Source organism: Pteropus medius, unplaced genomic scaffold (assembly GCF_902729225.1).
Source record: "Pteropus medius unplaced genomic scaffold, Ma_sr-lr_union100, whole genome shotgun sequence".
NCBI lineage: Eukaryota > Metazoa > Chordata > Mammalia > Chiroptera > Pteropodidae > Pteropus > Pteropus medius.
In genome coordinates, this window is record NW_024352787.1 from 16480793 (window position 1) to 16506548 (window position 25756).

General features: G+C 39.5%; 1 protein-coding gene across 4 annotated transcripts in view; it reads left to right on the forward strand.

Moving 5' to 3' along the window:
• Nucleotides 1-25756, forward strand: part of GLI3 (GLI family zinc finger 3) — a 268706-nt gene that overhangs the window by 67126 nt on the left and 175824 nt on the right. The window contains exon 1 of one of the 4 annotated variants that reach the window (XM_039849284.1): nucleotides 24061-24266. The exons of the other annotated variants lie outside the window; for them this stretch is intronic. The gene's annotated coding sequence lies outside the window, so the exon portion shown is untranslated. Of the gene's footprint in view, nucleotides 1-24060; nucleotides 24267-25756 lie in introns of those variants that run through there. 4 annotated transcript variants of the gene reach the window in all.

Consider the following 25756-nt stretch of genomic DNA (forward strand, 5'->3'; position numbering starts at 1 on the left):
AGAAGTTATGCATTAGGCAGATGAAAACAGTTCTGGAGATGGATGGTGATGATGATTACAAAACAATATGAATGTCCTAATACCACTGAACTGTACACTTAAAAATGATTAGGTTAGTAAATTTTATGTTATTTGTACTTTACCATAATAAAAAATTTGGGAGGAAAAAATGTGCATTAGGTATTCCACTAGCATAAGGTACTATATAGCACTTATATAGCACTGTCTTACTGGATAAGCCAAGACCAAGAGGCATGGAGATTTCTACTGAGACACATGTAATTGTGTCAGTTTCGCACCTTAAAAATGCTCCTTGTCTCTGTTGATCCATTTATGTTTGTAAATTTGATTCACTCTACAGTTTGTCTTTCGTTCCTTATTCCTTTGATAAACTGCTTATTAATGATCACTCTTCCATCAGATTTAATGTTTTAAATCTCTACATTTAGAAGCCATAGAAAAGCTCATGGTCAAAGGCTCAGTCAGGTCTTGGAGTCAGACTGGGATTCACCTCTAGCACTGCTGTGTCCTACTTATGTCCTTTGCCTTTTCATGCTTCAGTTTCCTCCCCTGCAAACTGGTAATGAGAATAGCCCTAACCTTATTTTCTACCTTATCTGGCCTTTCAGTTTCACTATGCTTGGCTTCCAAAAGGCCATCATGAGGAAATCTTCCCCTTTGTTTGAAATCACAGTCATCTTTATGTTTTGAATATTTGGATCTCCTTTGCTGACTGTTCCCCTGCTCCTCTGTCTCTTCTCTGGAAGCTGGTGCCTCTAGATTATTTCCCATTATTCAGTTCGAGGGTCCCCTGAGTCACCCCTACTTACCTACTCTCCCCGCCCTGCCCCACTGGAATATGGACTCTTTGTCGTAAGAGGGAAGACCAAGACTTCATACCTGGTGCAGCGCCCTGTGTGACACAGTAAGTGCTCAGTAAATAGATGAATAAGAGCAATGAAAGTGGAGGTGAAAGTTTCTCCTTCTCAGCCCCATAATAAGTTCACTTATAATCCGAGTCTGGCTCCTTATGTTAGTGTGTGCTTTCAGTCGCGCAGGTTGGCCGTTGTCTTGAAGTTTGGGGAAAGATTTAACAAGTGCCAAGGATTAGAACAGAGCCTTGCCTGCTTTCCCAGCCCTCTCTGGGCAGTGAAGCTCAGGAGCTGGGCAGCAGGATATAGTGATCAATAACTCTCCTGCAACTGAGTCCAGAAGAGAGCGCGGCACAACTAGTTGAAAATTCAGGAAGTAGTTCCTCGGAAGAATTTCTCACTGAATTAAGTTTTGGACCTTTTATTTTTCTTAGTCACCTACGGCTGAAGAAGCAAGTTGTCTTAGACACATGAAAGATGAGGAAGCAGACTGTCCCAGTTGGGTTCCCACTGAGAACCTGATGTTTGCACAACCAATGGTGGTGTGCTTTGGGCATCCATTTGTATGAATTCATGTCTTGTTCTATTTCTTCTGATTGAATAAGGAGATTTTGGGCCAAGCTGGGCCAAACAGAGACAGAAAGGGGAAGGGAGGTGAGGCCATCGAATATGTACGTGTGTGTCTGTGAGCGATAGGTCCAGAAAAGGTGCTTGTAGGGTCCTTGGGCCTATGGACTAGTTTTGATCCTGGGTAGGGGGTAGAAGAGAAGGTTTAGAAACCTGAGCTGACATATTTGTTTTCATGAAAGAGTTTGTGATCCATGAGCCTAAACAGGATTTGTCAGGACCTAAGGGGCCAAGTACACAAAATGTGGAGAGAGTTCTCTGTACCTCTGCTGGGAACCAATTCCCTCTGGCACCTGGTGAATCTTTGAGGATATCCTTGGTCAGCACCAGCCTGAGTGGGGGTATAAGTTAATGAGGTTCGAGTAAGTGTTAAATTCAGTTGGAATAGAATTTCATGATTGGCAGACTGGACCTTCTGCCCCCTTGTTGGTTGCCATGCCTGATTTGAATGATCTTGCTGGCTAACCTGTGTGATCATCCTCCTCAGTTATTCTGTCTGTGACTTGGAGCTCCGTGGACAAGTTCAGAGCTGCAACAAATAAGAGGATGGTTCTGGGCCTGTGTTGTCCAGGGTGGAGTGTATGTGCTGCAGGACGCATAGACCTGGTCCTCATCTGACCTTGCTGGGCGACCTTGGGGAACTTTTTTACTCTCTCTTAGCTTTGGTTTTCTCATCGGCAAAATGGGAATAATAAGATTGCGGTGAAGATTTAAGGAAATCAGAGCCATGAAGGGTTTGTACCACCTGACATTCGATAGCTGTTGGTATTGCTGTTAGTATTATTATTTATCTCAGTATGCAAATTGGAATTCATTACTGACAGAGAGCAGTTTCTGCTTTTCTATATAACTTGTTTCCTGCCCACCAAAGTTTTATGAGGGAAGCTGCTTTCACTTCCATTTTTCAAAATGAAGAAACTAAAGCCCAAAGGGGTAAAGTTTGCTGAGCTCCCACAGCGGGCCTTGAGGTGTGGAGGGTGAGCATTTTGGGGGGATTGGTTCAGTGCATTGTATTCATGTTAGCCTCACTGGTAAATGACAGCACTTAGAAACATTTATCACTTGGTACAGACATATAGGAGGATATAATGTCACATATGTGGTGTGTTTTTGATCAGCTGGTTTCAAGGTCTCTCTAGGAACTTAATGGATTCAAAAAATTGCACGGGATGAAACTATAAGGCAAGAGGCTGAACTTACATAAATCAGGCAGGAAAGATGATCCCACATCTGTATAGATATATTGTATGTCAGCATGAGGCAAGAGGTTCTACTGAGCGCTAACAACTATAGAACACTTCTCATGTGCGCCACTTAATCCTCACGGCAAGCCCCCTGCCACTGCCACATTTCACAGATGAGGAACCAGAGCTGGGAGTTCAGGGACTTGCGTGCTGAGTGTAGTGAGGGGCCAGGCCTTGAACCCTGGCAGCCAGACTCCACGCCCGCACTGTCACCCTCTGTGCGGCCCTGGGGGGCAGCTGATGAACACAGTTCATCAAAAACGAACTGTGAACCGACAGATGAAAGAAGAGGTCTGTGAAACATGTGAAGGTTCTTTTGTGAACCAAAATGTACTTCAGTTGTTTTCTCTGTGTGTCAGCAAAGAGCCACCATGAACTCCCAGGTCGTCTGGCAGAGGCTGATTTATGGGGATTTGCTCAACTCTACCAGCTGGTTAACAACACAGAGCTTTTAACGTTTCAAGGGGAGGAAATGAATAAACAGGCGTTAAGGATGAAGCTGGCCAAGTCCGGGGGATTGGCTGAAAGTTGAATTCTGTTGAAAGAAGTTTTGACATACAGTGCAGATATCTCTAGATACAGTTTTGAACCAGAGTTCCCAGTAAACAGGAGTAAGGAAATCAAATTTGAGGGTCAGGTCTCCATTTCTCACAGATGCGAGTTATCAAAAGAAATCTTTATTTGTATTATTGGGGGTGGGAAAGGTTACCTGGTTTATGTGGAATAACTCAGATGGGAAAGAAAACCTAGTTGCCCAGATATTAGCAGGAAATGGGTATTCTTAATTGATTTTAAATTTGATAAAATTGTCATCTGAAATTTTTGAACAATTAGAATGTTTGCAATTTATATTATATTGTAACTATTAATGCCTCATGCATATTGGCAAGCCATTCCATAGAATACCTAGAACCGTACTATATTTAAATTTTTTTTTTAGTCATATATCATCAAGTATCTGCTTGCATCATTGCCTTTTTGTCCTTCGGAAGAAATATAAAATTAGGATATTTTTGTAGAATTAATATAGTAAGCCAAGATTTTTATAATCCCTCAACACATCTCAAAAACAAAAGCCATGTTCAAGTGTGTGTCCAGTGTTTAATGACTGAAAATATAAAGTTGTCAGAACCGAAATGGCCAAGCTCTACTCTTCCCTTCCAGTTCTATAACATTTACTTCTCTTCTCATCTCCCCTGGGTTACTTCCACATGGGTGTGAATGCAGACCCTTCATGAGTGCCATTGGCTGTATTTTAGTTGATTATGTTCCTGAAGAAATCCCTGAGGTTTTCTCTGCTTTGGGGGCTCAATGATTCAGAAAACCTCTGTGCTCCTAAGAGGAGATTGGTTTACAGTGCTCTCATCAGTCTTTTGACAGGTCCAATTTGGGATGCAAGTGAAGACCAGGAAGAAGAACAGGAAAATACAGGGGAAGAAATGGTTGGAGAATATTATAATATTTATTTGCTTCTAAATTAGAATAAATGGACACCTTTCCAGAGAAACAAAAATAGACTGCAAACTCATTATCCAGCTCTGTGCAAGACACTCATCCATTCATACTGCTAGATTTATTGTAGAGACCGAAATACTAATGCAATATTTTAAATCCTTTTCAGAAATTAGTGCTAGACTTGGGCCTTAGAGGTAAGTAACTTAAAGTAGCTTGCGATGTGAGGGAAGATGAAAGAGAAAAAGCTCTCAGTGTGTGTTAAGCTTTTCAGCTGATTCCTTTAGAACAGTTCTTGCCTGTGCATCTGCCAAGGGAAGCTCAGCAAACCCAGCCTAGTGCTCGTGCAGGCTCCATCCCTACAGGTGAACCTGGCACCAAGCAGTTACTGAGCACCTACAGGGCCTCTACCTACGGTAGGATGCCAAATGAAAACATAACTTTTTGCACTACAGCTGACTTGCAAGGAGGCAGACAGCGGCTGACAGTGGTATACCCTCCGAAGGGCAAGGTGCTGTGGAGCCAGAGGGTTAGACTCCACCAGGCAGTCATCTTGACTAGTTGTCGGTCTTGCTCTGACTGCTGTTCTCTAGCTGTGAGGTTTTGAATAAGATGCTTTCTCTCCTGAGCCTCAGGTTCCACAGCTGTAAAAAATAGAATAATCTTCAGTTTACAAGGTTGCTGCAGAGTGATATTAGAAGGTGAAGGCAAAGCCCTTGGAAGTGCTTTGGTAAATATAAGGCATTAACAGTAAATGATGAATTGTGTTAACTTTACCTAAAGTAAAATCCCAGTTGCACTGCTGAAGGCTCTTCCCCTACTCCCAGGCAGCATGTGGGAGGCCTGGGGCAAAGAGGTGGGGTATCACAGAACTGTCTGTCCTCACTGCTGCAGAAGCTATTCAGTCACAGAGCTTCTGGGATGGGCTTACACCAAGGGAGGGGTCACTAAGAATTTGTACAGTCCTTACATTTACCTGGGGCGTGGGATGGTTGAGACCATTTCAACCATTTAGCCCATTACATGTTTACATTTTTTTGGTCTTATCATCTAATTCTGCTGGTAGATACAAATCTCTATCTCTGGGGATGCTCCATGGTGGCCATCCATGATTATTCTCTGTCTCCTCTACCATACGCCTGTGGGGATGGGGGCAGGGACAGTGAAGACATGTAGAATTCTCCTTTTCTGTTCAAAACCCACAGTGGAGGATCTTGCTGAAGTGAGGTATTTGAACTTAGGCAGTATGTGTGAATCTGCAGATTCCCTGCCCTGCCCCAACTTGGAGAAGTTAACAGTTTTCTTCTTAGAGTCATTGTGAGGGTACACTCTTTTCAAGTTTTTCAGGTAAAGACACTTCCTTCCAAAAAAAAAAAAGCACCATTAAAAAGTAAGAAAGAATTTCCAGGAGAAACAGATAAAAACGGATCATGTCAGTGTTGGGCTCTTTATTGCTTCTGTGTCTTCAGCTCCCTTTATGGGTAACAATGGCAAAGATGTTCTGCAGTGAGAAAGGGGAGCCTCTGGGACACAGGTGCTGAGCCTTGGCATATCATTGGAAGCTGTGTAAACCTGAGCAGTTGAGAAAAGCTCCCAGTCCCAGGGCCTTTGATTCCTAGTTCTCTATTCTATCTCACACACTTCCTGCATCCTATAGCAACTGATTATGGTTTCCTAGTAACAAGCAAGACTTAATCAATGTAGAGTATTTGAAAAATATTGAAAAACATAGGAGTAGAAAGTAAAAATCACCTGAAAACAAAACCCTTACATATGCTGCCTACAAGAGACTCTCTTCAGATTGAAAGACACACACAGGCTGGAAGTAAAGGTATGGAAAAAGATATTTCATGAAGTAAACGAGAAAAAAAGAAAGAAAAGCTGGGGTAGCAATACTTATACCAGAAAAAGGCTATAATAAGACAAAGAAGGATCCAGTAATCCCACTTCTGGCATTTATCCAAGTAAACTCAAAACAGTACTTTAAAGGAACATGTGCATCCATATGTTCACTGCATAGCCAAGATACGAATGTAACTTGGGTGTCGATCAGTGAATGAATGAAGAAGTGTTACATATATACAATGAAATATTACTCAGCCATAAAAAATGAAATCTTGCTATTTGCAGCAACATGGATGGACTTAGGTAGAGAGTGTTGTGCTCAGTGGAGTAGGTCAGACAGAGAGAAAAAAACTCATATGATTTTACTTATATGTGGAATACGGAGAACAGGAAAAACAACAGAAACAAACTCATAGATAGAGAGCATTTTGATGTTTGCCTCAATGAGTGGGGATGAGTGAAGCGGGGAGAGGATTAAGAGGTACAAATTAGTAGTTAGAAAATATTCATGGGGCTATAGAGAACAGCATGGGGACTAGAGTTGGCAGTATAATAACTATGCATGGTATCACATGGGTACTGGATTTATCAGGGTGATCACTTTGTAAGTGTGTAATCACTGTTGTACATTTGAACTAATATTGTATGTCAACTATAATTGAAAAAATTTTAAATTAAATAAAGTCACTTATTTCACGCCTCATGATTTGGTGAAAGTGAACATTTTAGTACATATCCTTCTAGTCTTTTTTCTACATGTATGTATAATCACATTGCTTTAACATAGTGACAGAGGAGTTGGAAATTCTCCTTTTTAATTGATTCTTTGTGTATTTAGACATAGCTCCCCAGTTCTCTTCATAGGAAAGGATTTTAAATCTTGAAGTTGTTACTTAAGAAGAAGGTTCTGCCCCTTAAAAAAGGCAAAAATGTGCCATTTAGTGAAACTCGTCACACAGTTACTTATGTGATAGAAAAGGCCATGAAATCACATCTCATCTAGATTTCTGAACAGTCTGAAAATTTTGCAATCAAGGCTGCTTTTGAGTCTGACATATATTAGGAGTTAAGGTGAGAAGCAGGACAGAGTGCACTGCTAATATATGCCACAGAGGGTCAGAAGAGTGGCAAAATGGTGTGAGTTGGCATTGGAAGACATGGCAGTTTTTGTAGAACCATGTAATTGTGCATATAGAATGATTAACAAATAGCCATGTGCTGAGTCAACTGGGTTGTTGCTTCAGGGAGGAGAAGCAAATGAATCCTTACAGGTTATATTTTGTCTGGAGAATTAGGGTTAAACTGGGCATGAGCTCACAGGTCTCCCACCTCTTTCCCATACCCACGGGGGATTCAGAAAAAAAAAAAAATTCAAGCAAATACTTGATTGTGGCAGTTGTGGTGGGAGTTTTGGCATCTCTTTTAATTTACCATTAACTCATTTCAGAAAGACCAAGAGCTTTCTTAAGTAGATAATACATTCTATGTAAGGACTGTACTATTTAAGTGTGAATATCTCTGAAAAGACACATTTATTTTTAAATTATTCTTTTAATTTTAGAAAAATATTAGAAAATGCAGGAAATAGAAGAAAATAAAATATACTCATAATCTGATTTCCCAGAGATGACCACTGCTGCTAATATTTTGGTATATGCTTCCTGCCCTCTCCCCTCTGAGCCTTTCTCTCCTCTCTGCTATGAATGTTATTAATCTCCTATTGTTGGTCATTTATGAGTTTTACCCTTTACTGTAAGTAATGTTTCAGTGAACATCCTTGTAGCTAAGTCTTTGCATGGAACCTAAATTACTCCTTGGGTATATGTCCAGCAAGGGGAGTATTGGGTCAACTAGTACATACATTTAAGACTTGACATAAAGGTCACCAAACTGGTATATAGATTTGTGAGTAAAATGTACTCCTTTACTCTGGTGATAATATTGTATTCTCCTTTACTCAGCCTTTGCCACTACTTCCTAATTTAGTATCAAGGCAGAATAAACAAACAATGAACAAAAATCCAGTATCATATTTCAATTTTCACTTTTCGTTATATAATGAAGTAAAAAACTAGTTTTCATTTTCTTCTTGCACATTTAAATTTCTTCTTCAATAAATTGCCTATTCATGCCTCTCCCTGTTTTGGGAGTTCTTTTTTTATAGAGCAACATTTTGTTATATATTGCAAATATTTTAATAGATTTAAATTAAGTGATCTGAAATACATGGCTATAAGTTCCCTGTTTAAGAATGATGATAGATAGCACCGCAGATGGAAACATGAGACAAATTTGAAGAAGTAGTCATTTAATAATAGTCTGGAAGTTTTTAGAACTGACGTTTATCACATCCTATTGAAGGCAACGTGTATGTAGGAAAGTACACATTATCATAAATTGTACAATTAGGTCAGTTTTATAAACCAAACATATTTGCGAAATCAGTACCGAGCTCCAGAAATAGACCATCACTAGCACTCTAATCCCTGACTTCTACCAGCGTAGATTAGTTGTGGCTGTTTTTGTACTTTATGAATTTGTTCTCCTTTTGTGTCTGGCTTCTCTTTTGCTCTACATTCTGTTTACAAGATTCATCCACATTTTGTGTAGTACTTGTAGATGTTCATTCTCCTTGCTGTGTAATATTCAGATGAACAGTTGTAGTTTCAAATTTTTGGTTGCAAATAGTGCTATAAATATTCTCGTATATTTTCAGTACCCCTGGTGTTGGGAATAGAACTGACATTTTAGCAAACTTTCATGCACCCTCATTGCCCTGCTTACCTCTCCATTTAAATCTCTTGAGCAGAGTGAAGAACAAGGACCTGCAGTGCACAGTGTTTGTGTTTTGTCTTTACTTGGTGTTACTTTTAGAAAGGATGAGAGTAATAACGTTCTCTTAACAAAGTACTGAGTATTGATTTAAATTTAAATGACTGTTGGCTTCAGGCTAGGCTATCATCTTCACATGAAGAATTACATTTTATGTCCTGATTTTATTTTTCTTCTTTATCAGTTCTTGATTCATTTTAGTAAATTGAAGGTTCAGATTGTCTTAAGAGGAAAGAATTTATTAACTTAATGGTCTTACAAGGAATCTTAGGTTTACTAGTTTAATGAAAACCACATCTTTGGGGTGAGAAATTGGATTAAGGCCATGTGTGTGCGTGAGTTGACATTGAGAGATGTACTAAGTCTGGATCACACTGCTATATGATCTTTTGGTAGAATTAAATAAAAAGCATTAAAAAAATTTATAGCCGCCTTTTACCACTTTATGTCTGATTTTTTTTCTCTCTAGATTCTTTGGCTGACGTGAGTTTTGAAGTTTTGCCACGTTCACTTATCAGCCTGTGGCAAATACAGTCCTCACCAGAGTGAACATGAAAGGCTGAGAGTTAAAAAAAAAATCCATGTGCAACATAAAAATGCCCTACCCTTATAAGGAATTGGTGGGGTTACCATTCTCTTTCTTTCTCTCTCTCTTCTTCTCTATGTGTAGAGAAAAGGCTAAATTCTTAAATTTTTATTCTTTAATCCATCAAGTTTGTGTACATCTATTTAAAGGCTATTAATACTTTCTAAAACATGTCTAAACTGACAATTCATTGTATCAAGGAGGGCCAGGTATTTGCTGGTGCATTTCTAATTTTATGAGTATCTCTTTAAACTTTGAATTACTTTGTATCTCTCATATGAATGGGCTAAATATTAATCTCCACAGTAACTCTCATGAGGTGAGTATTGAACACATTAAAAATCTCAATTTACTGAACAGTGGAGACACTGATACTGGGAGGGAGAAAGTCTGGTATAGTAGTTCCTGTCCATTTTTCTTGCCCTTTATCTGTTTGGTTATTCTCATTCTCATTACTTTAGTGTCTTTAATGTTTTATCTGCCATTAAAGGACACTAGCCTTAAGTTGATGAATAGCAGGATAATGTTCTTAATTGATAATCTGGCAACAGTGAATGAGGACTTAAAGAATCAGAACCCACCTCTTGCAAAGTGCTGTTTCTAACTGTAGTTTCAGTATCTTTTTTTTTGGGACCCCATTGCCAGGGCTCACACAGACACCCCCGTGTCCTTTCCTCTGGGGCTCGATCCTGATCACAAAGCTGCTGCTGCTGCTCCCCCTCTGGAAATAGCAGCAGCAGGAAACTTGCCCTGTCACTATCAGATGGTACCTAAAGTCCCACTCCATTATTTAATTATTTATTTATCCATAGGATAATTCTCTAGTGTCTGTGGTATACTAGGCAATAAGAAATACCACACAGCTAACAAGATCCATTGGTGGAGACATGCAAGTAAACAGCTAATTACAGAGTGATGTGAGAAATGCTTTTCTAGACATTGGGTGGGACCGGGGTTGGGGGACAGCCTCCGGATGGGAAAGGGGCTGAAGATAGTTCTTCTCACTCAACCCTTATTCAGTCCAGGTGGTTTGGGGTTAGTCTCGTAGATACCCAGTCCTTGTGGAAGATTCGTGAGCAGAGAAGTGACTTGTGCTTCTGGAAGAATTTTAGGCAATGGAGAGAGAAACACCAGAACTTTTAGCATTGCTTCAGTTTCCAGTACTCTGTGAAGAGTTTGCTTTTGCCCTTTTGAAACATGCAATTTTAGTAGTATGTGCAAGGTATCTATTTTCCAGGATTTTGTATTTTCCTCTGGTTTGAAGCTTCTCTGCAAAACTGGATTCTGCATTTTTGATTGGATTCTCTTAGAATGTTATCATGCTCAGTGACTTTACAGAATTTACTGGTTCCCTTTTAAAGGGGCTTTTTAGGTTTTCCTGCTACCAAACCGAAGTCCATGTCCCCGATGCTTCAAAAGGTCAGAATTTGGAGTAAGGAAGGGTTTATTGATTGAGAAGGCACCAACCAAGAAGTTGGGAGACCTAATAGTGCCTCAAATCCATCTTGCTCACTGGACCAGATTGAGGGTTTTTAAGGAGTTAGGGGGAACAGGTATGCAGCAGTGTTGGTGGGGCAAGTTTTCATTGGAGGACCTTGGAACATGGCCATTTACTGTAAAGGAGCGTCAACACCAGATCTTCCTGGACAACAGACCTTTGGCTTCTGAAAAGGATCTATGTGGTGTTCGAGTTCCGGTCATGTCCTGGTCCTTTGGTTCCTTGGTTGGGGGGCAGGGTGAGACTTTGTTTCTGAGTGCATCTGGCAGTAGAGTTCTCCTCTGCACATGTCTTGGCTGCGTGACTTGGAAGTTTTGGTCTGTCATTTCCGAAAAGCAACTCAGTATCTCAAACAGAATAGGACCCTTTTGAGCTGGTTCTGATGTTACATTCTGTGGTCACCGAGTATAGCACAGAAGTTCAGGACTTGATATCACCAGCAAGTAGATTTTAATGAGATAAGGCCAAGGCATGGCACAAGTAGGGAAGGGATCCCCAAATGCACCAGCATTATATTTTGGTTTAATGACATGATAATTTGTGTGGTGAATTTATATCTTTATGACCTGATTTGTGAAATTAAGCTAATTTGTGACTTCTGTTCTCTCATTTTTCAGTGTTCATATGGAAAAATGGCTCCATATTGGGCTTCAGAAATATTATATTTCTGGAGGTATTTTAAAAAGTAATTAAATAAAAATCTTTCTAGCCCCCATGAAAACCCTGATGCTTTTGCAAATTATTTTCACTCTTAACAATCTTCAAATAGGAACATAGCAAGATAGTGCACAGTGGATAAGGAGATATTTTACTAAAACTTCTGGAGGTTCCTATGGTTTCTATAGTAGGGTTACTCTAAAGCCAAAGATTGTAAACGGGTTTACTATACTTACCAAAGAGAACAGTCAATTGAATAGGCTTTAATTCCTTCATTATTTATTTCTCTTGCACTAATAAAATTGTTCCTAGAATGTAGAGTTTCATTTCATGAAAACTGAACTTATTTTTAGATTCCTTAAATGGATTGAAACATGGGAGTACAACTATGTAAAATATCACTTTCACAACTTATCTTTATAGTTCAGGGTGTGTATAAGATTGTTTTAGTAATTATTTTTCTGCTTATGCTATTAAATTACAATTTATATTTTTACACAAACTTTGATTCTGTTACCTGACAATGAGTTTTAAATTTATCCACAGAGATTCTTAAAAAGGTAAACAAATTTACAAAGGACTGTATACTCAATATTTAGAGCCATTTAAATTTAAATGGCAGAAAAAGACAAATATGCCAAAGGTTACTTGGATAGAATGGGTAGAGAATTGTATTGAAGCATCAGTGCAGAGAGAAGGCCATTAAATTGGCCAAATGACAATTCTTGGAAACATTATAAACAACTTCATGAATCAAGTGCAAGCCCCACAGGTCAGGGGAGACGAAGGGGGTCAGAGCTCTTATGGTTTGCTCAGGGGTTATGATCTGTACAGAAGGGAGCTGTTGTATTTGATGGAGGCAGTATCCGCTCCAACAAAGACCTAATTGGAGAAAAGGTAAATCAGAGAGGGGCAGCAATGTGGCCCAAGTGAGATGGTGATGGGGATGAGCATTTTTTTTCTGGTGTTGGGAGGATTGGGACAGTTAGAAGTGAGCTGGATGAGTACTCTTTAAAGTAGGAGTGCAAAAAAGGAGTAGAATGAAAGGAAAGGCAGGTGCATAGATAGATATAAATGCTTGTCTTGGTTCTATTCTGAGTAATTTATGAGGCCATCGGCTAGGAAGACTATAACCTGAATATTACAGAAAGAGGTTAGGATTGCAAAGAATCAGTGTTTGGATGGAAGGTCTATAATTTACAAATTCTTTTGTTGTTTGACAAGAAAAGACAGGTTCGTGGTGTAGATTTGAAGTTTAGATTGAAATAGAAACAAGTGTTTATTTCTTTCTCTCTTGGACCCCTCATCCCCAGGAGTCCAAAGCCAGTAATTCATAGGAAGGAAGACAAATAAGGGTGAGGCTGGGGCTGCTTGAGAGCCACAGGGAGGAAACTTCTCTCTGAGCCAGGAGTGAGGGTGCAATGGTTGCTAATATTATGCTGAATGAACTGTGAAATGCTTTCATTTTATAGAAAGGGAGGGGGTGTTACTTTTGCTATGTGGACCATACTAGGATTACCCTATCCTCCTCCCCCCCCACACCCCCCTGCCACAAATTATAGAAGACTAAAGAGACTCAGTAGAATTAATAAAATTGTCAAACACAATAAAATTGCCTGGATTTTGTGTTTTGGTTGCTGACTTCTCTAACACTTCTTGAGGACTTTAGTAGAACTAGATGGACTAGGCAATAAGATGAGGATGGAAGAATTTTAATATCTAAGTGGCTTGGCAGTAAACTTAAATTTCCTGCCAAGAAATAGAATTTCCGGTTGTGTCAGCAAGATGTGAATTAAAGAAGAAAGAAAAGTTCAGAAACAAACATAGATGTCCTCAAACCAAAGATGCAGTGTTTTGGAGTGTTACAGTGATTGTGATAATGTGCTATTGACTGCATCTCTGAGGGGTTAGGTGGGGCTTGGTCAGACTCACTGAAAAACCTGAGTTTGAGGAGACTCACCTAAGACTTTTCCAAACTGGATCTTGTTCAAATCTCCTCTAATAAGGTCTGTCTGGTCAGTATTTTTACATTCAGCAGCCAAAGAAGAGTTCTTTCCTTCCCAATAGCCTTCTCTCGACATTGACTTTACTGTCTGCCTGGTCCACTGCACCAACCCTGTGGCTTTTGCTTCTCTTCTTGGGTAGTTTTATGTCTAGAAAAATTTCTGTCATAAGGGCTGTAAGGGCAGCAGCCATTTTGTTTTTGCTTCTTTCAGAGGGTCAGGTTTCGTGCTGGGAGCCCTCTGGGTGAACCAGTTATAGAGAATGGCTGACCTGGGTCCGTTTGTGATGGCTCAGCCAGCCCTAATGCCCTGCACCCAATTTTTCACCCAAGTTACAGCAACACTCTTAGAACCTTGGCTGCATTTGTTCAGGAGATTTCCAGTTTGGTGGAAACAAGAGTCTCAAAACTTTAGCCTTGCATGTACAGAAGTACATGCTAGTCTGGCTCATTCTGCCTTCAGGACAGATCATTTGGGAGTCTGTCTGGCTCAATAGAGGGCACTTTCCCTTGTACTTAAAAAAAGGTGAGGCAGACAGGGTAAAGGGGGTCAAATATAGTGGAGTTGGGTAAGGGTGAAGTGAGTAAAGGGGATCAAATGTATGGTAGCTGTAGGAAACTGGACTTTGGGTGTTAATCACACAATAGAATATATAGATGTCAAATTATAATATACACCTGAAAGTTATATAATTGTATTAACCAATGTTACCCCAATAAACTTAATAAAAAAAATTTGAAAAGGTGCATTAAAAAGCTTGCTGTGTGGAAAATGGCCTCTGTCATATCACCTTCAACTTCCAGAGAGAGTGTGACACATTTGACATAAATGTGTACTTGTTTGCTTTGTCACTGTTCTCAAACAAACAACCCAAACAACTGTAAACACAACCAAACCTGGATAAGAAGACAGACCTTTAATCATATGCATTTCAGATTCTTTATGTAAAATTTTTGATTTACTCCAGAGCTTAGCACATTGAGAGAGGAAATGGTCAGGGAATGTTTTCTACCTTTAGGTTTGTGCGTATGTAACGCCAAAAATCCTTCTTTTCCCACTTTGTAAATTGTCAGGTTTCGAATCATAGGGAACTAGTTTGATCCCCAACTTACTGAGTTGAAACTTTGGGGAAGTTCATTTCTCTAAGCCTGTTTCCTTCATCTGTAAAGTGGAGTGATATTAGTACCCACCTCTTAGTTATTTTAAAGTTTGCAAGCATCAATACTGTATACTTAGAAAATGGTGCTGCCTTATTTTTGGAATACATTCTCCAGGTATACTGTATTATTTCACTGATAAGTGTTCTTAACATGTCCTGATACAGATAAGTTGGGGATGGTACACTTTTTTCTGTAAATATTTATAGCTAGTAAATATTTTAGGATTTATGTGGGCTGTTTGATCTCTGTCACTACTCAGCTCTGCTCCTCTAGTGTGAAAGCAGCCATAGACAATATGAAAATGACTGAGCCTGGCTATAGAGAGTTTGAATTTTCTGTATTTTTTTATATGTCATGAAATAGCATTCTTTTGATTATATTTTCAGTTATTAGAAATGTAAAATCCATTATTAGCTCACAGGCTCTACAAAAACAGGCAGTAGGTATAGTTGCCAACAATTACTCTAAGAGAATTTGCTTGATCTTTTTTATAGTAAATTCTGTTTATGGAGAAACATAAAATGGTTTTCTTGGGAAGATTCAAGTGTCTCAAGTCATTGTAGAAAACCAAATAGAGAGCAGATTGATATTTTTAATGCATATTTCAAGTAGGCTTACTTGTCTGGTAAATGTTGATTATGAGCCTGACCCAAGAAATATCAAAGAAGTGGGTGAGAGAGATGACCAGCTATAATTATTATAGGTCATTAACTTCGATCCTTTTTCTTGTTGTGAAACAGTGGTTATTCTCTTCTAAGCTGTGTAGCTGGTTCTTGGTGAAGGTGTACATTGATTTGTTCCCTTAGAGGTTTCAGAGCCCTTTTTTACATCATCTCATCTTTTCCTAGGACTTCCCCCCCCCCCCCCTCTGTGAGAACTTAAAGATGGGTGATGTCTCATTTTATACAAGGAGGAATAGCAGAAAAATTCTGTGGTGGTTTGCCTAAGTAAGGTTCAACCAGTGTCGCTGAGGATCAGGCCGGAAAACTCAGCCTCCCAACTCTTGGTCCAGGGCACTCGCTCCCCATTACCCTACTTCGAATTATCAATTAGATAATGAGATTAGTAGTCATTCCTGGCATTCATAAATGCCATAGTTTATAAAGTTCCTTTTCATATACTATTTTATTTAACCTTCAGAAAGTTCTGTCAAGAAGGCCAACTTTTCTCATCCTCCTGTTATATGAGGCATCTGACAATCTGATAGAGCTTAAGTTAGCCTGGGTCACACACTGATTAAGTGCTAGAGGGAAGTCTGGGACCTAGGTTTTCAACTCCTTTTATTATACCATGCTGCCTTATTATATGACATGAAGGTGATGTCATTAATACACAAACATTAAAAAATAAATTGAAAAAGAAATAACATCCTGCTTTGTTCCAGCCCCTGGCAGTGATTTTTAAGTGGAGGTTTGTGTTATGAGAATTTTTGCTTTCAAAATGCTGCATGCACCTCCTGTAAAAGGTTGAATTAAATGATTTTATTTTTGGTAAGTGGCCCATGTAAGTTTATTATTTATTTATTTTGGTTCTTTTTGCTTCAGCTCCTTTGGCTAAATGAAGCACTGCTGTATTTTTATTGCATACCCCATCATTAAAAGAAATTGAAAAGACGCTTGTTAGTTTTAATATTGCATGGATGGAAATATATCTGGCACTTTTAGGAGCAGTTACAATTCCTAATAGTGCAATTTAAGAAGTAGTCTGGTTTTATTCTTGATTAAAAAAAGAGAAACTTTCTTAAATTTGCTAAAATTTGATCATCATCTTTCATAGGGGAGAAGGTCTCTGCCTAGTGTGATACTGATTTTATTGACTCATTCAGCATTCCTTCCCAGCCTATGAGAGGAGGGTATGCTCTGGGGCAGCTTGATGGGCCTTTCATTTGTTGGTAAATAATCCAAGCAAAACTGCTTTGAACTGCAAGTTTCCCTCCTTTCTCTTTAAACCATATGCTTCTATAACTGTTGGACACATGCCCCTTTTCAATAAATGATGTATGGCTTTAACTGTTGGAACTATTGTGAAGTTGAATACAAACCAAATACTCAGGCTGCTTCTTGCATCTATGGCAGCAACATAGTCCCCCAGAAGACAGTGTTAAATATCCTTTGCAAAACTGCTATTCAGAGTCTGTAAGCACTATGGAAAGATAGCAGGCTGTGGAAGGGAAGGGCGTAGCGAAGGGATGGGGAGAAATACGGTGACAAGAAAATAATTGAGTCTGATTGCCAAAGGTGTCATTTGCACTGCAAGATCCTATACGTGTCCAAGATCCAAACTTGGTAATAACAACAACTGAACAGAATAAGAAATTTGGAAAAGTTTCTAAACCATATTTCATAACTGTGGATTGAAGTTTACAATGAAGTTCATTTGATTACACTCTGAAATATCCTTTCCCAATAACATTTATAGGAAGAGATAGAATAATTTAACAGTGAAGAAAATCTTCACATATACATGTGTAGAAAAGCAGCAAGCAAATCAGTGTTCTTCGTGCTTTCAGACACTTAACAGTCATTTATAATAGATGAGAAAGTTATGCCTGTCTGGCCACTTACCTGAAATATAGTTTGGAGCCGGTTGCTTAAACTTGTTAAACCTCAGAGTATTTACCTGAATAACTGGGGCAATGACACTGTGTACCTGATAGGCCTGTGAGCATTTGATGGGATTAATGCACATGGAGCATGTAGCACATGGCCTGGCATTTAATTTAATAAATATGAGTGATAGCCACGGTAGTCACGATGTTTTCTAACGTAATTTCCTTCTAATACCATTTGGTGGGTGGTCTTGTTAAAGCAGTTACTAAGTTTTGTGGGAGGGAAGTATTCATTTGGAAGTATTCATTTGGAAGGCACTTGTGTATAGATACAAAATAGTTAAAATAATCATATGATTTTTAAATAAGCAAATTCATTGAAATCTCCATAAAGCCCAATATTAATGTAAGGTATTATTAATACACATAAAATTAGCCTACCAAGCACATACTTTTAAGCAGTAGAACAAATAATTTAAAAAACAAACTTCAGGAGATAAATTTGTGGGATGATATTTTAATTTATGTTTACTTAATTAGGACTTTTCTAGAGAATTATTGAAAGGTCATACTTATGTTAAAATTTAAAAAGAAAAGAAAATCAACTATTTCTGCAATCAAAATGAATGGGCTATATAGAAACATAAAAATAATCCATAGAAATATTTTCATGCTGTTATATTTCCTTGAAGTTTTTTTTTATTTAGGAATTTTGTATAAAATAATTATATATTTCTCTTCCTCCCACTTTTCCTTCCTCCAGAAATTTGGATCCTTAAAAAATTTGGAGTTGTAGTAGTTTAGTGGATAAGTGAGGGGACTCTTTCTTCTAATCTGGGCTCTGCCACTTTCTAGCTCTGTTTTCTTGGACAAATATGCCTCACTTTTTCTATCTATAGAATGAGGATCACATTGTACTTACCTTGTAGGATTGGCATGTAAGACCTTAAGTGCTTTCATATGTTCATTAAAATCCTTGAGGGCACTCTACTTAATGACATAATATTTCATCATATCATAAGATAATAGACATTTATTTTGCTAAGTTGCTTTCCTTATTATAAATAACATTGTCATGAGCATTCTTGAATATAAGTCAATATTTCTGCTAATTTTTTTAAGATATGTCCTGGAAGTATAATAATTTGATACACCTAGCCAATTATGGAAATATTTTAATAGTGTGAGAAAGTGACTATCTCTCTGTATCCTTCCTAACACTCAATTGTTGCTTTTACAATTTTACTACAATATTCTTAATTGTTTTCTGGGTATAAGCTTTTTTTTGAAAGTATGTATGTCCCTTTAGGGTAGTAGTGAGCCTTTATGTGTGGCCAGTGTGTGGCCAGTGTGGCCAAATCCAGTCTGCTACTGGTTTTTGTACAGCTCACCAAGAATGGTTCTTTACATTTTTAAATGTGACATGTGAAAATTATATGAAATTCAAATTTTAGTGTCTATAAATAAAGGTTTATTGGAACACAGCCATGCTCATTTGTTTACATTTTGCCTATGGCTACTTTCAACTGGAGCAGCAGAATTGGGTGGCTTTAAAGTTTGCAGACCTATGCTTTGGGTTAGAACATTGACCAAAATTCAAATTCAAATTTATTTTATATTCTTGTTACTACTAGGGAGATCTGCTAGCCAAATATTTAAGTGTGGGCTTTAGAGGCCAACTGCCAAGGCCTTCAGGCCCTATTGGGAAACTGGCCGTGTGACCTGGGTGAGTAACCTAGCTTCTCTGTGCCAGTTTTCTATCTGGCAAATGAGCATGATGACAGTACTTTCTGATCAAGTGACAGTGAAGAGTAAGCAAGCTAAGTGAAGCCCTTCCTACCTTAGAGTAACTGAGTGTTAGCAGTCAGTAACTGATACATGGTTAATAGATTTGAGTTGCCAGGCATTTGAAAAAAGAGATTAGTAGGAAAATGAATGAGACTAAAATCATTTGTATTTTAGAAAGGTAGATGAATTTGTTCTTTTGTTTCTTAAATTGCTTTTACTGGGACTTCTTGAAAATGAAAATACATCTCTTGGTGTTGGGACATTAGGTTCTCCTGAATGTGCCTGGAAAGCTGGAAGAAGGCCAGGAGAAAAGTCTGGCTATGTTTTGGTTCCCAGTGTCACTTCGGGGTAAAGCGGGTGGTTGGTTTCTGCCCTGCCCAGTTTGCAGGAGGAGAGGAAAGCAGCTGGAGTACCAAACCATCTTATCTTGGCTGTGACCATAAAGATGGCCTTTGGGGGAGATTAGGTTTTGTGGCCCTTCCTGCTTTGCTCATAGAGACTATCTGAGCCATTACCTGAAGTCGCAGACTTTTATGGCTGAGTAACTAGAAGAAGGCTGCCCAGGCAATCTCATGCCTTACCTATGGTAAAATTGTGAAGAATCAAAATGTGTGGTCATTTGGGTTTCTCAGATGCGTATTTCATAGGTCACAGTGAGCCATGGCTAGGGGGATCTTCTGTTGTAGAAACCTGACCCAGAAGCACCTGGCCTTGCCTAGAGCTGAGTAGGCAGAGGTGAGCTCTGCTCACCATTCCTAATCTTGTCATGTGGGTGGAGCCTCCAGCTCATTTAGGTACAATAATGATATTCTCTTGACATTTACATGCACTCTCCATGAGGGTCTGTTTGATTTCTGCAATGGAATAACCATGGTCTTTAAAATTTTGTTAAAAATACTGCCATATGCTAGGGCTTCCTTCATCATGCAGTTTTCTAAAAACAAAACTATGCAACTCTAACACACCAGATGAAGCCAGTTAAGTTTGTGTGCTCTCTCGAAATTTAAATAAAAACAGTAGAAAGGTCAGAAAATGGGACTTTGATGTTGGGAGGGGGAGGGGTGCGAACCCAGAAACCACTGTTCGAAAGTGCTGTCAGAATAAGCTGTTACAGAGATTTATTCCCCTGTGCGTTTAAAGAAAGGAAGAGCCCACTCTGAGTCTTCCCGCTGAACAGGAGCCAGGGTAGATCTCCAGGTAGCGTCCATTGGAGGATGCAGCAGGCAGCAGCAATCTGGACACTCGGGCCTTGTGAACAGGCATTTCATTATTTCTGTTAAACTGTTGGATTGTGAATCTCATGGTGGATTTTAACTGCTCAGGTCTGTATGTGCAGAGTAAGGAAGAGAGACTCTATTCTTTGCTTATAAAAGACTAAAACCGAGTTCTCAAAGAAATCTCTAATACCTAAATGTTCATGAGGCTGTTACTCACAGATAGGCATAAATGTGCTATTAAGCAGAAGGAAAAAATTTTGGCCCTCCTGAGAATTTATTGTACTGCCTTTGATGTCACTAATTAACTCACTCTGTATAAGCAGCGACTGGTAAGTAATAGCAGTCTAATAGAAGAAGCTTTGCGACATTTTAGAATTCTTAATTCAAGGAAGGGTTTTCCTAAGCTCATGGAAAATAAGGCCGATCTCCTCCTCCCTTTTACAGGAGAGGCTGTAGGGGCCCTCGGGGTCTTTTTTCGTCAGGGTTTTTTTTTTTGTTTTTTTTTTTTTACTTCTCAGGTGCAAGTGGGACTTGGCTAGTGCTTTCTCTCTGGAATTTTGAAATTTGGTTAGTAAGATTGGGTTGGTGCTTGGACTTAAATGCCCCTATGTGTTGGGTAATGTTTGACCAAGTCACAGTACCCCTTTGCTGTTCATGTGATCAGCACCCAGAAGCATCCTCCCAGGGTGCAGTATGGGGGTGGACAGGGTTGTAGACCTCTGATTTGTGAGAGTTCAGAGGCACAAGGAAAGTAAATGAAAACCCTTATAAGCCACAGGGCTTGCCTGGTGAAGCCTCAGACTAGCTGATGGTATTTATCAGGTCCTGATTTTCCAGATGGGCAAGGAATGGAGCCCTCACTGTATTATCTTTTTTAAAAAGACAGGAGGCTACTTGCTCTGTATACCATCACAGCTCTCTGCTGCAGTGGAGGTTACAGTCATTTCAGGTTTTGCATTTTAGTTTATCTAAATTCTTATCTTGCTTTCTCTGCTTACTCTCTTCTATCCCAGAGAATCTGTTTTGAAGTTGAACGGGGCTCTGTAAGCTGAGTAGTGGGGAGTGAGGCGAGAAATTAGCCTTAAGTTGAGTACTGACCTGCTCTTTGGAATTGTTTTTGGTGAAAGGCCGGTGGGATGTTGGTCAGTCTAGACGATGTTTTGTTCTTTGGCAGAAAGAACTCTAGAAATGTTAAAACAAGTAAGATAGTCGTACGACACTGGTGGAGGGCATTTTATCTTTCCTTCTACTTTGCGACCTCCTGGTTGATAAAAGTAGGAAGAAAGAGCTACCCTGTAAACTTTGATGAGGTTTGTCACTTTAATTTCTCCAAAGTTTCAGGTCCTGCTGCAGCCATCTCTTGTTGCGGGCCCCACGGTGTGGTTTAAAGGTTGCAGACAAAGCAGAGGGCCCATCTCTCATCCATCTGGGCCACTCCCTCTGTCATGGGCCATCGTCAAAGGGAGATGTATGTGCAGCTGCACAAGGGCAATGTCTGACCCCAAGGGTGTTGGAAATGTTTGCTCCCTTTGGAAGCCAAGCTCCAAGGTTTAGGTGAAACTGCAGTCTAGATGGAAAGAGGCAAGATTCTGCTTCTGAAAACTTCAGGAACTTTATTCCCCCTTCCTAATATAAGTCTGCAATGTGTCTGAACATCCTTAGCCTCTTCTCTTTTTTATTTCCCATCTCTCTGGCCACAGTCATGGAGAGAATTCTGAAACAGGGAGGTGAGGACTTGGGTTCCATTAGTTTTCCTTCAGAGAACATCACAATGTAAATAACCAAAGAAATAAAAGCTGACAAGATGTGACAAATGCATAATAGAGAAAACAAATGAAATAATGCTCTTTCTAAACACAGTGAGGTGATTTCCTGGGAGGAAAGCAGAAAACTGCCTTTTCTCCCTCAGGACAGGAAGGTGGGGCCTCAGGCTTGTGAGAACACATACATTACCAACTACAGTAACACAAAGCAGCCATTGGCTGAGCCTCAGTGTGCTATGAGGCAGGGGCACAGCCCTGTGTAGGGCAAGTGTGTATCTTTGTGCTTTTGTGGATAGGATGCTCCATGGTACGGAGACCCCGAGGTTGGATGTCTTGCTACAGATTTGTTGTTTGGGACTTCTGGGTGCTTTCCAGGAGTAGTATGTTGCCAAAAACTTAATGGGAAAGTATCAGAGTTTTGAAAATGTGCATAAAAATGCAATTATTCTTTTTTTCTTCAATTGGTGGTAGTGGTGGTGGAGGCTGGGAGTTCAGACAACCTCAGGTGTCGTCCCCAAGCCTGCCCAGGAACAGACATCTTCCCTGTTAGCAGAGCTGTGCAGCTTCAGGAAGGCATTGATGGCATTCTTCTTGTATCACTTTACTTGCCAGGGACTTAGCTTCGTGTTTCTGAACTGGAAATTGGACCTAACACCTTGCCCTGCTACAGCCTTGGAGTGTCGTGAGAAAGTAAGATGATGTAAATGATAGTGTTCTGTAAAGGATTCTTTTCTTAAGGAAGGGGGCGATATTTGCTGGTGAGGAGTCACATATAGTCATCTGCATATTGATTGAGCCTTGGATGTGTGTTTTAATCTATTTGAGGATGACTTTATGTCATTCAGTGTGAAAATGATGAGGTTCCACAAACTCAGACATTCTTAAACATGGAAATATTATTTTCTTGTTAGAATCCCATTTGGCTAGAAATCTGAGTATTCAGTCTCCCATTCTTTAACATTTTGTTGCTTCCTCCCCACCCCCTATCTGCCCTTCATTTTGGCTCACCGAAATCTGAGTGCCACTTTTCTGGGAAAGCCTGATATTCTGACTTCAGTTTTGTAATTTAATGATGGAGAGTTTCCTTAGTAAACCAAATTTAGAGTCCTAGAATGCTTATCTTATATCCAGACCTTGAACATAAAAGGCATTTTATACCCGCAATTGTTCATTTAATGAGCAATTGCAGAGTGCAGGCCGGTTAAGGGATTGAGCTATATGCACTATTATTGCAAGAAGTATTCCGAAATACCAGAAATAGGACGTAAGCTCTGATCAGGGAGACTGCGAGCACAATTACCTTCTTTTCAAATCCTTCTGTGACACTGCGGGAGGAAAAAGGACTTTGAAACTTGAAAGGAAAGAGCTTGCTTTCAACCTCAAAAGCTAGGAGGAAAGGGCTCTGAAATTTGCTCAGAATTCCCAATTCACCATTAGCCTGTTTCTTCCTTTAGCCTCAAGGCATTCTCCGCTTTTTGAAAAGATGTTAAGAAATTCAGTCACAATAGAGAGCCTAGTTTTGAACATGTTTCACTCAGTCCATTGAGGTCTGGGCTCCAGCCTTTGTGTGGGGTGAATTGAGCTGAGCGGCTAGCTGGTTGGAGAGAGGTGAATGAGGAGTCGCTATGCAGTCACAAATTCTGGCAAAGAAAGAAGCTCCCCCTTTTATTTTACAATATACATTCCTGTACAACCCTGCTAGTGGCAATATGTGGAGTTGAGCCTGTTCTTAAGTCAATACAGAGTACTTGGTTTATAGCAACTCTTGTTAAGTTTGTCTTGTAATTGAAGCTGCTGTTGACCTTGCTTGGGGACCATTTGTAAAACCGTTTATTTAGCATAAACTGAAATAATAAACCCTCCTTCTCTTGGGCTGATTGTGATAGGGTGACATTAGTTTGATTTAATGATTAGCCGCCTGACCCTTCTCCTGGAGAGAGCGGCTTGAATAGAGAGAGTTCACTCGGAAGCACTCAGAAAGAATACTAATGAGCTTGTTAAATTTAGCATGGCTCCAACCACTTTTAATTCCTCTAATGGGAGCAGCATTGCCTGGGAGAGGGAGTGGGAGGCAGGGAGACACCGAGAATGTTCCTAGAGGGTCTGCACAGCTAGAGAAAGCCCACCAAGAGAAGTTTGCAGAAAGTAGCTAGCCAGAGCCTTGGGATTGAGTTGTAAGTATTGTCTGTTGTCTTACACTCTGTCTTCTGTGTCTTGGGGGAAGAGAGGTATAATGATGTTAAAATAGGATTTAAGGGAATAGCTTAAAATCTGTGTTAATTAAAAAACAGGTGAACACTTGTACCACGAGTTCCTAATTTTGTTAGGGTGACAGGAGGTGTTCCCAGTTAGTGATGCAGTGCAGGGTTTTATTTTTTATATTGGAAGGATTGTCTGAAATTTAGGCGAAAAAACACTGTTTCCTGAGCCGCAGTGAGAAATATTTGAGAGTTTGTGAGCACTGCACAGGAGTGTGTGTTCGAGTCCTGCTTCATGCAACATGATTACTTTTTTTCAACCTTTATTGTATTGTAAACGGTCTAAGCAGAGTTTGCAACGAAACGGGTTTTGAGTTCTCAGAGTTTAAGAGTGTCTGGCTCGATGTAGGTTGCCTTTGGATGAATTTGGAAAATCTGGGACAGTCTCTAAAATGTGATGCTTGGGCAGCTCTCCATTTCGGAGCAAGAATTCGTTAACTTTCACTTGAGCACGGATATATAGAAAGAAGGAGGTACGAAGTCGGGATTATGATGACAGTATTTGAAATGATTTTTTCCTGAAACTTTTGAACTGCATGTTTTGGTGTGACCCCCGAGCTTGCAGCTGTTTAATGTAGAGAAGCACGAACAGTCGCCTTGTGTTTGGCTGTTCAAGTCCATTGGCAGATGCTCCTGGAGCAGTGGGCTGTTTGCTTACATTTTTCCAGCCGACTAATGCTTGTTGCCATGGCGGACAGTATGTTTTTGTCAATAATTTGGCCTGGCGTAGCCTGTCTGCACTGACTCCCAAACTTTATTGAACAACGCGGCTCAACTGAACAAGATTAGACAGCTTTTGTCTTTTGGCTTGCTGAAGTGGTTGCTAAATTTATAAGAGCAGGCAGGAATATTGTTTGGAAGGTTTCCCTTTCACTGAGAATGTGCTTTCAAGCTCTGTAGCTGTTTGTATTCTGGAGTGTGTGTACTGTCAAGTTTTCATCTGAATGCTTATCAGAAGCACCTCAGTACACGAGGTAAATTTCATGAAATATTTGTCTACTGGAATGTTTTGGAGAGGGAGGTGAAAATGTGGTAGCCTCGACTATTGTAAAAGTAAGTCTGATGAAAGTTTCCACATTAAAAAATTCTTGCTTGGCATTTTACTTTACTAAGGGAATTAGTTACTTTTTTCTGTATTAAATATTTGAACTTTATTTCTTTTTATAACTTTAATACCCACATATGTTGGATTAACTCTCATTAAGAAAATAATTTAATAAAGTTATTAATTTGGTGTTTTAAACCAAACCTGGAAGAGATTAGTAGAGCTTGGTTATTCATCTTTCCCAAAGAATGCTAATTACGGTCACAGCCCCTCTTGGTAAGTAAGGCCTTTCTGGCTTTCCAAATGATGGTCCTTTCTACAGAATTTGTACTTCAGTACTATAAGTTCAGGTTGAAATTTG